We start from the raw sequence: 12014 nt of genomic DNA, 5'->3' as shown, positions 1-12014 counted from the left end.
AGCAATTCCCACCCCAACACACACATATGACCCAGAGCCTCATCTGCTTGGGTTCTGCACCACTCCATGGTATTTCATAGCACATCTTGGGGCCTCAGTCCAGAGGAAAGATGACAAACCACAGGCTGTGAAAGTGGGGTCAGAGGGAACTACAGTGTGGCTCAATGGATTCTTACCATACTCTGGCATCACCTGCACCCATAATATACTGTAACACCAACTCTCACACCAAGTGCTGAAGGTCACATATATGGAAAGCAGTGCTTGAGCTGCTGATCCAAAACTGCCTTCAGTGTCAGGTACCAGTGTCCCGGATTCCTCCCTGGGAAGGAAGCTCCAGCTGCCAGTGCAGAGCAAGCTGTTCCCCTCTGAAAGGGGAAGGAACCTGTTGGAAGTGAGAGGGAGGAAGCAGACCGCTGCCTGCCACGGGCGGCTTTCCCAGAGCCTCCATGTTCCAGCTTCCACCTCCTTGTTTGCTCTCCCTTGGGAACACCAGGGTCTGGAGTCCAGGGAACATTGTGCAAACAAGTCTAGCCTCATTGAGAGTTTTAAGATGACTGGAACTGCAGCACTGGACAGAAGTGGGCAGTCCATACAGATCTTACAGTAGCCCTACACTGCAGAAGGATGCTATGACACATTGGAAAGGGTGAAATGGTTTTCAGGGGAATATATGAGGCCTTGGAAAGGAGGGGTCACAGCTCAGGCAAGGATTATGATATTTTGAGTGCAGAGCTATTTGGGTAGCTCACAGAGCGGCATCCTTTCCCATCCATTTTTGACTGAACATCCTAGTCCCAGGCAACTCTGGCCACAGGCACTAGAGCAGCATGTGCCACCCCATGGCAAGCCCACACGTTTAACCTCCATACATCTCCAAGAGCATTGTTCCCCTCTCTCTCTGGGCTGCGTGCAGAGCTGTGGGCAGGGCTTTGCAGCTCGCTGCCAGCAGTGACCTTTGAGAGGTGTAATGAGAGAGGTTTACAGCTCACATAGCCATCCATGTTGACACGGGCAACCTGTGCTTGCTGCCAGCAGGTCCTTTTCCCTGGCTTACATCCAGGCCTTTAGGCATATCATGGATGACAGGTCAGGTCTCAGCCACACTCACATTATAGCCAGGTTGGAGATGGCTTCCTGACCCATCCCCTCTGCTAGTGAGTGCATGATTTTGTCTGCTCCCTTCACCAACAGCAGCCAGCTCTCTTACCAGGATCTGGTAAGGGGTCTAGCCAAGAGCAGCTTCAAAAATGTTTAACTTGTCCTTTACCGGTCCCAATGGTCTCAAACCATATCAGAGGGGGTCACAAGAGTGTCTGCTCTGCCTCAGAGTACAGATACCCTGGAGCAAGGCAAACTGGCTGTGCAAGGTGGGCAGCACAGCACAGGGCCAGGCATCCTGGGAAGGTGCAGTCATGGCTGGAGCCACTTAGGTTGATTAACTGAGGATAAGCAAGGGCAGCAGAATGACTCGCCTTCTTCCATGGTACAGTGAGAGGGATCAAGAGACCGGTTTGTTCCTGGCTGGGCCTGCTCTGCAGCTCAGGGCTTCAAACCAAACAGGTGTGCAAGCAGGCCTGCCCATGTCCCAGTGAGGGGCAAAAGCGGAGAGAAGATGGACAAAACACCCCTCACCACTAACCCTGAGGCTGCTGCCAGGGGAGAACAGCTCCAGATGCCAGATTGTCAGGCAGGGTCCTGGGGTCCCAAGCCCATGGCATAGCTGAGACTGGGCTGCATTGAGGGCTGTGGCACTTTGCACATCTGCCCGACTGCTCTTCTGCCTTGCCAGCAATGCTGCCAGTGGCAAGTTGCCACAGCAATACCCTCCAGCATGCTCCCCTGCCTCTTTCCCCCTTGCTGTCCTCTCCCTGCTGCCCCACACATAAAACACCCAAAAGCTGCAACATGCTCCTAAAAGGCAGCACCTTCACCAAGGAAGGAAACAGGACAGAGGTGTAAGCCCACTTCCACAACCCATCATCCCTGCTTACCTCAGGGGCAAGGACCCTACTCAGGACCCAGGTGCATCGCACCCCACCTTGTCTAGTCTCAAGGCAAGGCACAGGAGAGCCACGCTGCCAGACTTGGGGAGTAGAGGCCTTTTTAACTGCATCTCCTTTATGCTGTGGCAGGCAGGGATGCTTCAACATCCTCACCTGTCCCACAGTGCCTGCTCCATGGGAGTGACATGCACCCCCTGTCCAGTCCAGCCCAACACAGCTGCCTACAGGTCAGAAGGCCTCAGGAGCTCTTTCTACATTGCAGCAGCACCAGATCTGATGGGAATGGGGGGGGTCTCAGACTCTTCTTGCTGCATCCTGGCAGGCATCTCCTAAGCCTCTGCTCTCCAATTCCAGAGAGTTTCCACTTCAGATCTGTTTTGCTGCACCAAACCTCACTGTGGCATGAATTGGAGACAGGATCTTGCTTTGTTTCCTGCCCTAAAAACTCTTCCCCATCATTGTTATGTGCCACTAAACAGTTACCCAGCCTCGGTGGTAAGCAGAGCTCTTCTCCCTGTCACCTCTCTCACAGAAGCACAAGACAGAAGGCACAAGACAGAAGGGGAAGAGACAAAGGACCCTGTTGAACCACACTCAGGAGTGATACCTCTCAATATCGTTCAATATGTGAATTTAACAACTTTGCAGACAAGAAAAAAAAAAAAGAACTTCTAAAAGCTCTGCTTGTCTCTCCGTTCTGCCCTCTCCCACAACCAGTTACATCACTTGAGGGTTATAGCAGAAGCTCGCAAAGCCTCGGTCCTGATCCAGGATGAGTCATGGAGCTCCGGAGGCCGTGCAACTTCCTTCTGATACCATCAACCATGCCTTACACAGCTAAAAATAAAGATGGGCCAAAACTGCAGAGCCACATCTTGCCTCAACATGAAACTTAGCAATGCTCAGCACTGCTGAAAAATTACCTGAGCAGGTGGAAACCAAAAAGTGCAGGGAAGCCAAAAGTCTTGGGTGTACCAAGAAGGGAGAGGCTAGGAGGCCTCACCCTGTGCCACACTGTGCTGGAGGATGGTGGTGGAAGATGGCAAGTAGCCATACAGAGATGGCCAGAGCCAGGCTCTCATCTCACTCAGATGTGGGCCTTGCAGTATTTCCACACCTAGAGGTTTCGTGGAAGACTTTTCGGCAATGCATGCTCCCATCTGAGACAAAAGGAATCGACTGCTGCAAACAGGAAGGATGCTGCATTTTTGTCAGGAAAAGATTGGAAAGCTGCAGCCTGCTTTCCACCAGGCAACATGTGGCCATCCACAAAGCAAGGTCCAAGGGATGTTTGGAGATAAAGGTAGAAAAAGGGGTCACAGTTACAGCTGATATGGCTTAGATGTCGAGGTAAGTGAGGAATTCAAAGTTCTTCCTAATCCCTGGGACACCGTGCCCAAGCAAAACCTTCACACATCAGGATACAGGATTCTCACACAGATCTTAGCAGGAAGCTGTAGGATTGCACACAAATAGGACACACCAGCAATGTCCAGAAACCTAAAATAGCCTCAGCAGATGATCCTCTGCTCCATTCTTGGGAGCAGCAAGAACTGAACAAGGATCCAGCTGTCCCAACACTCCCATGAACAGGATCTTTGAATACCCAACCTATTTGCAACAGAGAAGGTAGGGCAAATAGGGGATTCCTTGCATAACTCCAGTGCCAATACCCACAAGGAACCCAGAGCCCTGTTCTGAAGGACAAGGCAGCATTTTCTTGTGGTCTTCAGTGGAAAGATGACCTAGTGCTACATCAGCTGGTCAGACTCAGGGGCAAGGGCAGCCTACACACACTGAGGGAAGGCTGAAGGACATTAGGCTGACTGCTTTCTGTTGAAGATATAAACTCCACTTTGCCCAGTTGATAGGTTTCCCAGCAAAGGGAAACCATCCCATTCCCAAGAGAGGAAGCCTGCAAGTCTGTCCATGGGTCTGCAAGCTGTATCAGTTTCCAGACTACTGCCAGCTGCACTAAACTGAACCAACATTGTTAATTTAGCCCAAATATAAACTTACTGATATCACCTGGGTAAGGTGACATACAAACCAGAGAGTAAGTTCATGCTGTGGCCGAGCAACAGGAGAAGCTGCTGCTTTACACATAAATGGGAGATTTGCTGTCCATGAAGATATTAAGCTAACTGGTTAGCAAGGAGGGGTGGGATAAAAGTGGATCCAAATACTATGCCAGAGGCATGTGAGGCACTGGCACAGGTTGCTGAGAGAAGCTGTGGATGCCCCATCCCTGGAAGTGTTCAAGGCCAGGTTGAATGGGGCCCTGAGCAACTTGGTCTAGTGTGTGGCTCCCCTCCCCATGGCAGGAAGATTGGAATGTGATCTTTACGGTCCCTTCTAACCCAAGCCTTTCTATGATTCTGTGGTGACCCCTGTGTTAAAATGCCCTTTGTTAAAAGGCAGGGGAGCCCTGAGAAGATGCTGTGAACTTAGTGGACTGGGACCTACAAGCAGCTCCAGAAGAACTGAGGGAAAACCTTTTCTATGGTCTTCGTCATGTCTCTCATCAGTAAGAGAGATATAAAATCCCATCATGGAACAGGTATCAGTGAATGCCACAACCCAGCTGGATAAAGGGGCCACTCTGCTGTCACTGCACTGTGTGATTGGGAATCTGGAGCACAGAGCACTACCATGAGCAAAGGACTTCTTCCTCCATTCATTCCTTCCTTCCTTCCTTCCTTCCTTCCTTCCTTCCTTCCTTCCTTCCTTCCTTCCTTCCTTCCTTCCTTCCTTCCTTCCTTCCTTCCTTCCTTCCTTCCTTCCTTCCTTTCACCTTCACAGGTAAATCTATCCCTGCCTCACCTGCTGTAGGTACCACTTCAGGATCAGGCTGCAGGATGAGATGGCCTGAGGCCCAGTTTCTAGCTGCCTCTGGTCTGGTCCCAACATCCCTGGCAGACACTTCAGAGAAAGAGCTGCAGAGCCTGGGCAGCCATGCATCCTAAACTACACCTTCCCCACATAATCTCTCCTGGCCAAATCACACCTGAGCTCTGGGGTGAGAGAACGGTTCAGCCTGCCCTGCCGGAGGCACAGTCCTGATGAGGGCTCCCTTTCAGGTGAGAGCACTCTGTGCAGGTAGGGCAGGATTCTAGGCAGGCACACAAGCATCCAGGGACAGGGCAGGAAGCCCACAGCCATCTCAGGCTGCTCCAGGCTGGTTACCTCAGAGAAGGTAATATTTCTTGCCGGTGGCAACACAAAAACTGCTGGTCCTCCTAAAACACTTCATTGTCAGTCTGAGCCTCATACACCAACACCAAGCTACAAAATCCTGGGAAAATGCAGGGGAAACCCAAATGCTTCTAATAGAGAACATGAGGACGTCTGCCACAAGCTCTGGATAAAGTCTCAGCTGGGTTCAGGTGAAGGACAGCAGGGACCTGCAGCTGGAAAATGCTCCCATCAATCCTGCTGGCATGGAGAAGGGGGAGTGTGGCAAACAGCACAGACTGCAAGTTCCCAAGGGTTTAGAACACACCACCCTTGAGCTCCTGACAACTGTGTGCAGGGTTCAACAGTCTTAACAGTGCTGGTTGCACACATCCAGGTTCCCTTTGCCATGCTGACAGCCAGGTGGAATGCAGGAGTACCCAAAAAGCCTTGGCTGGGGGAGAACCTCACCTAGGTGACACCTACTTTACGAAGTTATCCCTGTGAGCCAAGGGGAGAAGAGCACGGAGTTCCCTGTTTCTTCACACATCCCTGATGAGGGAAGGGAAACCAGTGACGCCTGAATGTTGCTAACCTCGTTGCAGGGCTGAAGCAGACAGAGAAGGCAGCTCTCAGCTGTCAGCACTCGCAGTGTGGCCTTAGGGTTGCTTGTTCTGGCTGTCTTGGGTCACCTGGAAAGACAAGTGCACAGGCACAAGTTCAGCTGGAACACTGGGTGGGCAGTAACTGCTCATCCAAGCCAAGTGAGTTAGTGGCCCATGCACAGAAGTGAGAGACCCCAAGCACCCCACCAGCTCAAAGATCCCACCACATCTTTTACCAGTGCTGAGGCTGCCCCTCCAGCTGCAGCCCTGACTCCCTCCTGGGTTCCATCTACCCCCAGCTCCCTGCATGACTGCGGGTGGGCACACAATTGGTTCTCCAGAGAGAGCTGCTAAGGTCACAGCCACGATCTCCCTTCCCAGATTTCAGTGGGAAATAAAGGCCTTTCTGTGCCTTTGGCTTTGTTCTTGTCCACCCACGCAGCTGTAGGTTTCTTCACCACACAGGCTTTGCTGGTACTCGAGTGGGTGCGCTGGCATATGGTTTATCTGCAAGAACAGGTGCTGGCTGTGGTCTCCACAGGCCACCTGCTAAGCCACCCCACAGAGACACAGAGCCAGGGCAGGGAGGGACAAACTCCACTGCTGGAGAGACACCCCTCCCAACAACCCAAACAGACCAAGACAAATCCAACGCGGCAGCGTTTCCCAGGCTACAGGGAAGGGAGAAAACGACAATTGCTTAATAGAAATCTCCAAGAGGCCTGCCAACACCATCACAAAGATGTTGTTTAAGTCTCCTCCCCAGGCTCCCAGTGCTTTAACTACAGAGCATTGGAGATCACATTTTGTGGGGGCTAGGTCTTCATGCATAGCAGATCCTGAAAACCAGGACAGTATCAGCCTCCCCAGGATCAGGTCTGACCTTCCTCTGGCCTCAGGCATGATGAGCAAAAGCTGCTATGAGGCAGTCCCTGCTCCCCAGCCTGACCATCCACACAGGCAACCACCCTGCAGCATGACTACAGCACAGCCCTGCTGTGACCAGAGCCACCGTGCCGGGGAGCAGAGCACTGTGGGCAGACAGGCTGCCAGTGCCCCAGAAGCACAGCCTCCACACCATGGTGCAGGGAGGCATGTCCACACTACCCTACTGGGACTCCAGCCCTTAAAACAGTCCTGAGGGCACCCAGAAAGCTTGTGCTTAGTGACATCTACATTGGCATCCCAGGAGAGGTCCCACCTGGATTCTGCACTAGCTAGGCAAAAAGGCTATCTTTTTGGAGAGCTTATAAGCAGAACAAGCCCGAGTAAATGCAGCATGGGTGTATGTAAATATATATATGTGTACCAACTTCCACCAAGTCCCTGTTCTAGCACACTTTCAGAGAAGGCTCAAAAGGCGCTAAGCCTGAGCAGTGACAAGAATTGCTTTGGACATGGCTGAAGGACTGCCACCCACATACTGCTGCAGCACAGGAAGCGATGGCAATGTATCTGACAGGGATGGGTTGAAAACACTACCCAGGAAGAATGCAATTACCCCAAATGGACTGAGGCCAGCAGATCTGGATTACCACCTCAGCTCTTGCATAAAGGGCTTTGCATCTTTGTTCACTTCCAACAAGAAGAATCACAGGGTTGACATCAGCCCTGGCCCGGGACATGCATTCGTTACTAAAAAGCACTTCCAGCTGAATCACTAACTTCCCATTTTGCAGCACACAGGACTCCTTTGAAGGTTTCCTATCCAAGTATTGTTCTACCATCAAGCTGCTTAGCTGGGGGGTTGTCCAGGCCACAGGCAAGTATGACTGCAAACCACTGGCTGGTTCTGAAAAAGCTCTCTGAAATGCAGAGCATGTGAGCCCAGCTGCTCTTCATTCAAGATTCACAACCAGCTGAAGATGCAGACAGAAACAGGGGGAAAACATGTTTATTGGCAGCTGGGCATTCACAAGCCAAGCAAGGGAGACTGTGAAAGAGAGGGGCAAAGCCAAAGAGAGAATGAACAGAGATACTTCCCTGTCAAAGAAAATAATTTTTAAAGCAGGCCTCGAACTTTGTGAGACCAAGTTCTCTGGAGTTTATATTCACCTGGCTCACCTGCTCACGAGCAAAACCAAAATCAAAAAACAAAGGAACTGAGCTGGTCAGAAAATAGGCTCCAGGGAGCAGAGGTGCCAGGCACTGAAGATGGAAGGATCAGAAACAATGTAACATGGCATTACCACGACACAGAGAGCCACACAGCTCCCTGGAGGAAGGGGGTCCCTGGGAATGATGCAACGTGGAGAGACACCAGGCAAAAGCCTCTCACAGAAGACTCTCACAAAGTAACCTGCAACAAACCATCTGCCAGCATACAAATGCCTCCTTTCAGGATTTCCCCCATGCTGCCCTTCACACCTGTCCTGTCTCAAACCCGACTCATTAATTCCTCCAGCTACCAAAGCCTCTGATAATTTGATTACAGCTCCATTGACAGCGTGCTGAGGACACCACTTTTCTAACCATATGGCTTCACTTTCTTCTTTCATGTCTGTGGTCACATACCTACCAACAACAGGTTTTCTTGTTCTGCATCAGGAAGTGTCCTGGCCCCCAGGCATGATGCATTTCCACACAGCACATGACAGTGCTAACCAAATCTAGCAGAGGACAAATGTGGGCAAGCCCAGAGCAGTAAGAGCATGTAAAGGACTTGGGAAGAGCCAAGAGCCTTTGATGTTGAAGACTCAGATCAATAACCATCCCCTTCAATCACCCTCAGACTCAGAGAGCAAAGTTTGGGTATCTCTGGCCTCTGGTACTCAGCACAGTCATGCAGAAATGTGCCAGGGCAAGCAGCTGGTAGCAGACAGCAAGAAGGAAGACCAGGGGCAAAGATGTGCTTCTCTGCTCTCAGAGGTGCCTTGAACACAGGGAGGGAACTTCCTCCTCCTGCTCTGCATCCTCAGAAGACAGCCGAGGGCAGAGGGGTTGAGAAAGCTCAGCACCACCAGCCAAGGGAGACTTTAGGGGCTGCGGCCTTCATCAGATTTGGAGTAAGCCACCAGGAGCGAAAGAGCAACCCTACCAGTAAAATTTAAATTATCTATAGTTCCCTAAAGGCCACTTCTGGAGAGAGCAGACATGAAAAATAGAGCATGGAGAGCTGCTCTGCACGACTTGCTGCAAAAGCAGGGAATCAAGAGAGCTCCTCAGCAAGCTGTGCCTCTGAATAGCAGAGTTCCCACAGTCAGTGCAAAGTGACCCCACAACCTTTCCTTCTTTCAGTGGATAAGAAACTTCTCACATGAGGAACAGAAACAAGGTGGGCAAGTGGCAGAGCTGAAACAGCCCCAGCACTGCTCCAACTGCAGCTGGACCTTGGTCCACAAGCCCAGCTCACCAAGGGCCACAGCTGTACAGCTGGGTGACAGCAAGGGCTCTGCTGTACCCACACATCCTGACCTCCCCAGGCTCCATGGCAAGGGACGTGTCCAGGCCCCACTGGAGTCAGCAGGAATCCAGTGTTATGGTTAAGTGTTATGGGAGCAGGGGCTGGAGGTCAGGCGAGGGCAAGTGTTGACTCCCTGGCAAGAAACACTATGGCAGCAGCGTCCCTCGGAACCACCCCTGTCCGAACCCCTCAGCCCTACCAACTCCCACCAGTGCCCTGCCCTAGCACAGGGGACTGCATGCTGGGACATGTAGAGTCCCTACCAGGGCCCCACCACTCACGCACGCCGAGACCCGCACCATGGGAATTGCCGCAGTGAAACAAGGCGGTGACGAGGCTTTACAGGATGACTTCATTCTCCCAGTCCTCAACCTAAAGCCCAGCCCTGCTGAAAGTAACTCTAGCACTATCACATTGGGAGTTTTCTCCTCTGTCACCTGCTGGACCTTGTTCACCTCCTCGTGTTACCAAGCTTGCCAAGACACTGCTTTGTGTCAGGGTTCAAGCCTGCTACACTCCACAATTTCCCAACCTCCCCTTTTTGCTGATGCCAACAGACACAATTCAGGGAGAGGACAGGTCCACAAGCAAATCTCTGCTTGTCTGATGTTTTTTAAAAGGCAGTGATTGCAAATGCCTTTCAAAACTAAGACACTGCACAACATTCCTCTACCATACACTTTCCACAGCAGTTGCAAATTCCACGCTACTTCCTTAAAAGAAAAATAATAAAAGGAGTGTGGAAACCCCAGAGGTAAGTGTCTGCCCGTCGCACTGATGGATCTCGTTCATGGGCGGGCTGTGAGCAAGCCCACCTCCCCAGCACCCACCACGCAGCCATTCCCTCTGCCTTCCCTAACGCAGGCCACCTTTCCAAACATGACACCCGGGCTAACGAGCGCACGCCGCCTGCGTGATTTCTGTATAAAACCCGCAAAACGCTTGAAAATCTCGCTAGGTCGGCAGCTGCTGACTTCGGGTGGGTGACTGTCCCCGACGGGCCCTTCCGCCCGCGGCTGGCTGTCACCAGAGGGCGGCGGATGCCGGGGTTCACATCCGCCCCGGCGCCCACCCCGCAGCCCCACGCCGGGACCTGGGAGGGACCCTCGGGGCAGGTGCCGCCCGAGCCGCGACTCCCGCGCCCCCGGGGGACCCGGCCCCACCGCCGCGGACCGTCCCGGGGGACAACAACCCACCACGTCCCGGCTGGGCAGGAGCTGATGCCCGCGGGAGGAAGAAGAGGAGGAGGAGGAGGAGGGGGAGGAGGCCCCACCGTGCGGGCAGAGCTGTGGACAGGCTGTCCCTGCCCATGTCACAGCGCAGAGGACGTGGCCCTGGTGGGCGAGACCAGGGAGAGTGCAGCCTCCCTGAGCTGCCGGGGCATTGGGAGCCAGGATCGGGGACACCCCGCAGCATAGCCTGCACCCCGCTTCGGTCCCTCCCGCCTCCCCCCACACCTGCCTCTGCCAGACACAGCCCTCCCGATGCCTCAGTTCCCCCGGGCACCCTCCCCCCGCCCAAAGTCGCTCTGCGGTCACACTGCCCCCTGCCCTCCCCGCCCCGGCACCTCCTACCACAGCGCCCCCGGTGCCAGGCCCCTCTCCGGTCCAAGTGCCCCGCCTATAGCCCCCACCCCGGTCACGATCCCCCAGACTCACAGATCCCCATCCCTGTCATGATCCCCCCAGCTCAGAGAACCCTTCTCGGTCACGGTCCCCCCCCGCTCATAGCCCCCCATCCCGGTTACGGCCTCCTCGGTACTACCCGATCACGGCCCCTCCCGGTCGCGCCTCCCCCAGCTCCCGCTCGCCCCTGCGGTCTGGGCCCCCGGTCCCAACGGCCCCCCCCGAACCTTCTGGAAGTGGGGGATGGCGGCGGAGATGGGGCGCACGAAGCCCTTCGCACGCAGCACGGGCTGCCCGTCCCCGCCGGAGCCCGGTCGTGCCCCGCGCCCCCCGGCCCTGCCCGCCGCGGCCCCGCCGGACCCACCAGCGCCCCCTCCGCCGCCGCCGCCGCGGCCCCGACTGTACGCGGCTCCTCCGCTCCTTCCGGGTGCCGCCGCGAACACGCCCCCCGCGCCCGCCTCCCGCGCGCTGATTGGTGCGCTGGGCGGGGAAGGGCGCGGGGCGGGGCGAGCCGCGGGGCCGCGCGACCAATGGGAGGTGAAGCAGCGCGCCGAGACCCCACCCACGACCCGCCCCCTCCACGTGCGGGAGTGTGATGACAGCGGGGAAGGGGCGGGCCTAGGCGGAGCGGCTTCTCATTGGTCGACGGCGGCGCTGGGGGCGGGGCCTTTCTCGGCGCGGGGCGGGGCTGTCGCCCCCTCGGCCCTGCGGGCTGAGCGAGGACCCCCGGCCCGCGGCGGGGCTGCGGCACGGCCCCACCGGCACGGCGTGTCCCACCCACGGGCACGGCCCCACGAAAACGGCGTGTCCCACCCACGGGCACGGCCCCACCGGCACGGCGTGTCCCACCCACGGGCACGGCAAGGCCCCACGGGCACGGCGTGTCCCACTCCACAGGCACCCCTCATCCCCAGCACGTCCCACCGCATAGGTGCCCCCGGCTCCACGGCGTGTTCCACCCCGCGCACACACCCACGGGCAGAGCGTGTCCCAGCCCCACGCGTGCGACATGTGCCAGCCCCCAAGACAGCCCTCCCCTGGACCCATGAGTATGGCCTCCCCCAGGTGACACCCCCGAGGTGTCCCTTGCCCCATGTCCTGAGTGGGGTCACCCTGGTGATCCCCACTCCCCGGGTGGTGCCGCTGCCCCGCAGGCCCGGTCTGCCATCCGCCCACACTGCTGGGCTGGGAACTAGCCTGT

The 12014-nt window shown here is 55.3% G+C and overlaps 1 protein-coding gene across 5 annotated transcripts in view; it reads right to left on the bottom strand.

Moving 5' to 3' along the window:
- FAM214B (family with sequence similarity 214 member B) overlaps positions 1–11240 on the bottom strand; it is a 38935-nt gene extending 27695 nt beyond the window's left edge. For 3 of the 5 annotated variants that reach the window (XM_039567779.1, XM_039567776.1, XM_039567781.1), the window contains exons 1-2: positions 11178–11240; positions 5776–5872 (exon numbers count right to left, since the gene is read on the bottom strand). The gene's annotated coding sequence lies outside the window, so the exon portion shown is untranslated. The other 2 variants (XM_039567778.1, XM_019283488.2) reach the window with 2 other exon arrangements.
- Between the last annotated feature and the right edge of the window lie 774 nt (positions 11241–12014).

This window comes from Corvus cornix, chromosome Z (assembly GCF_000738735.6).
Source record: "Corvus cornix cornix isolate S_Up_H32 chromosome Z, ASM73873v5, whole genome shotgun sequence".
In the NCBI taxonomy this organism is placed as follows: Eukaryota; Metazoa; Chordata; class Aves; order Passeriformes; family Corvidae; genus Corvus; species Corvus cornix.
The sequence above is the reverse complement of the archived record's forward strand: the minus strand, read 5'-3'. Positions and strand labels throughout refer to the sequence as shown.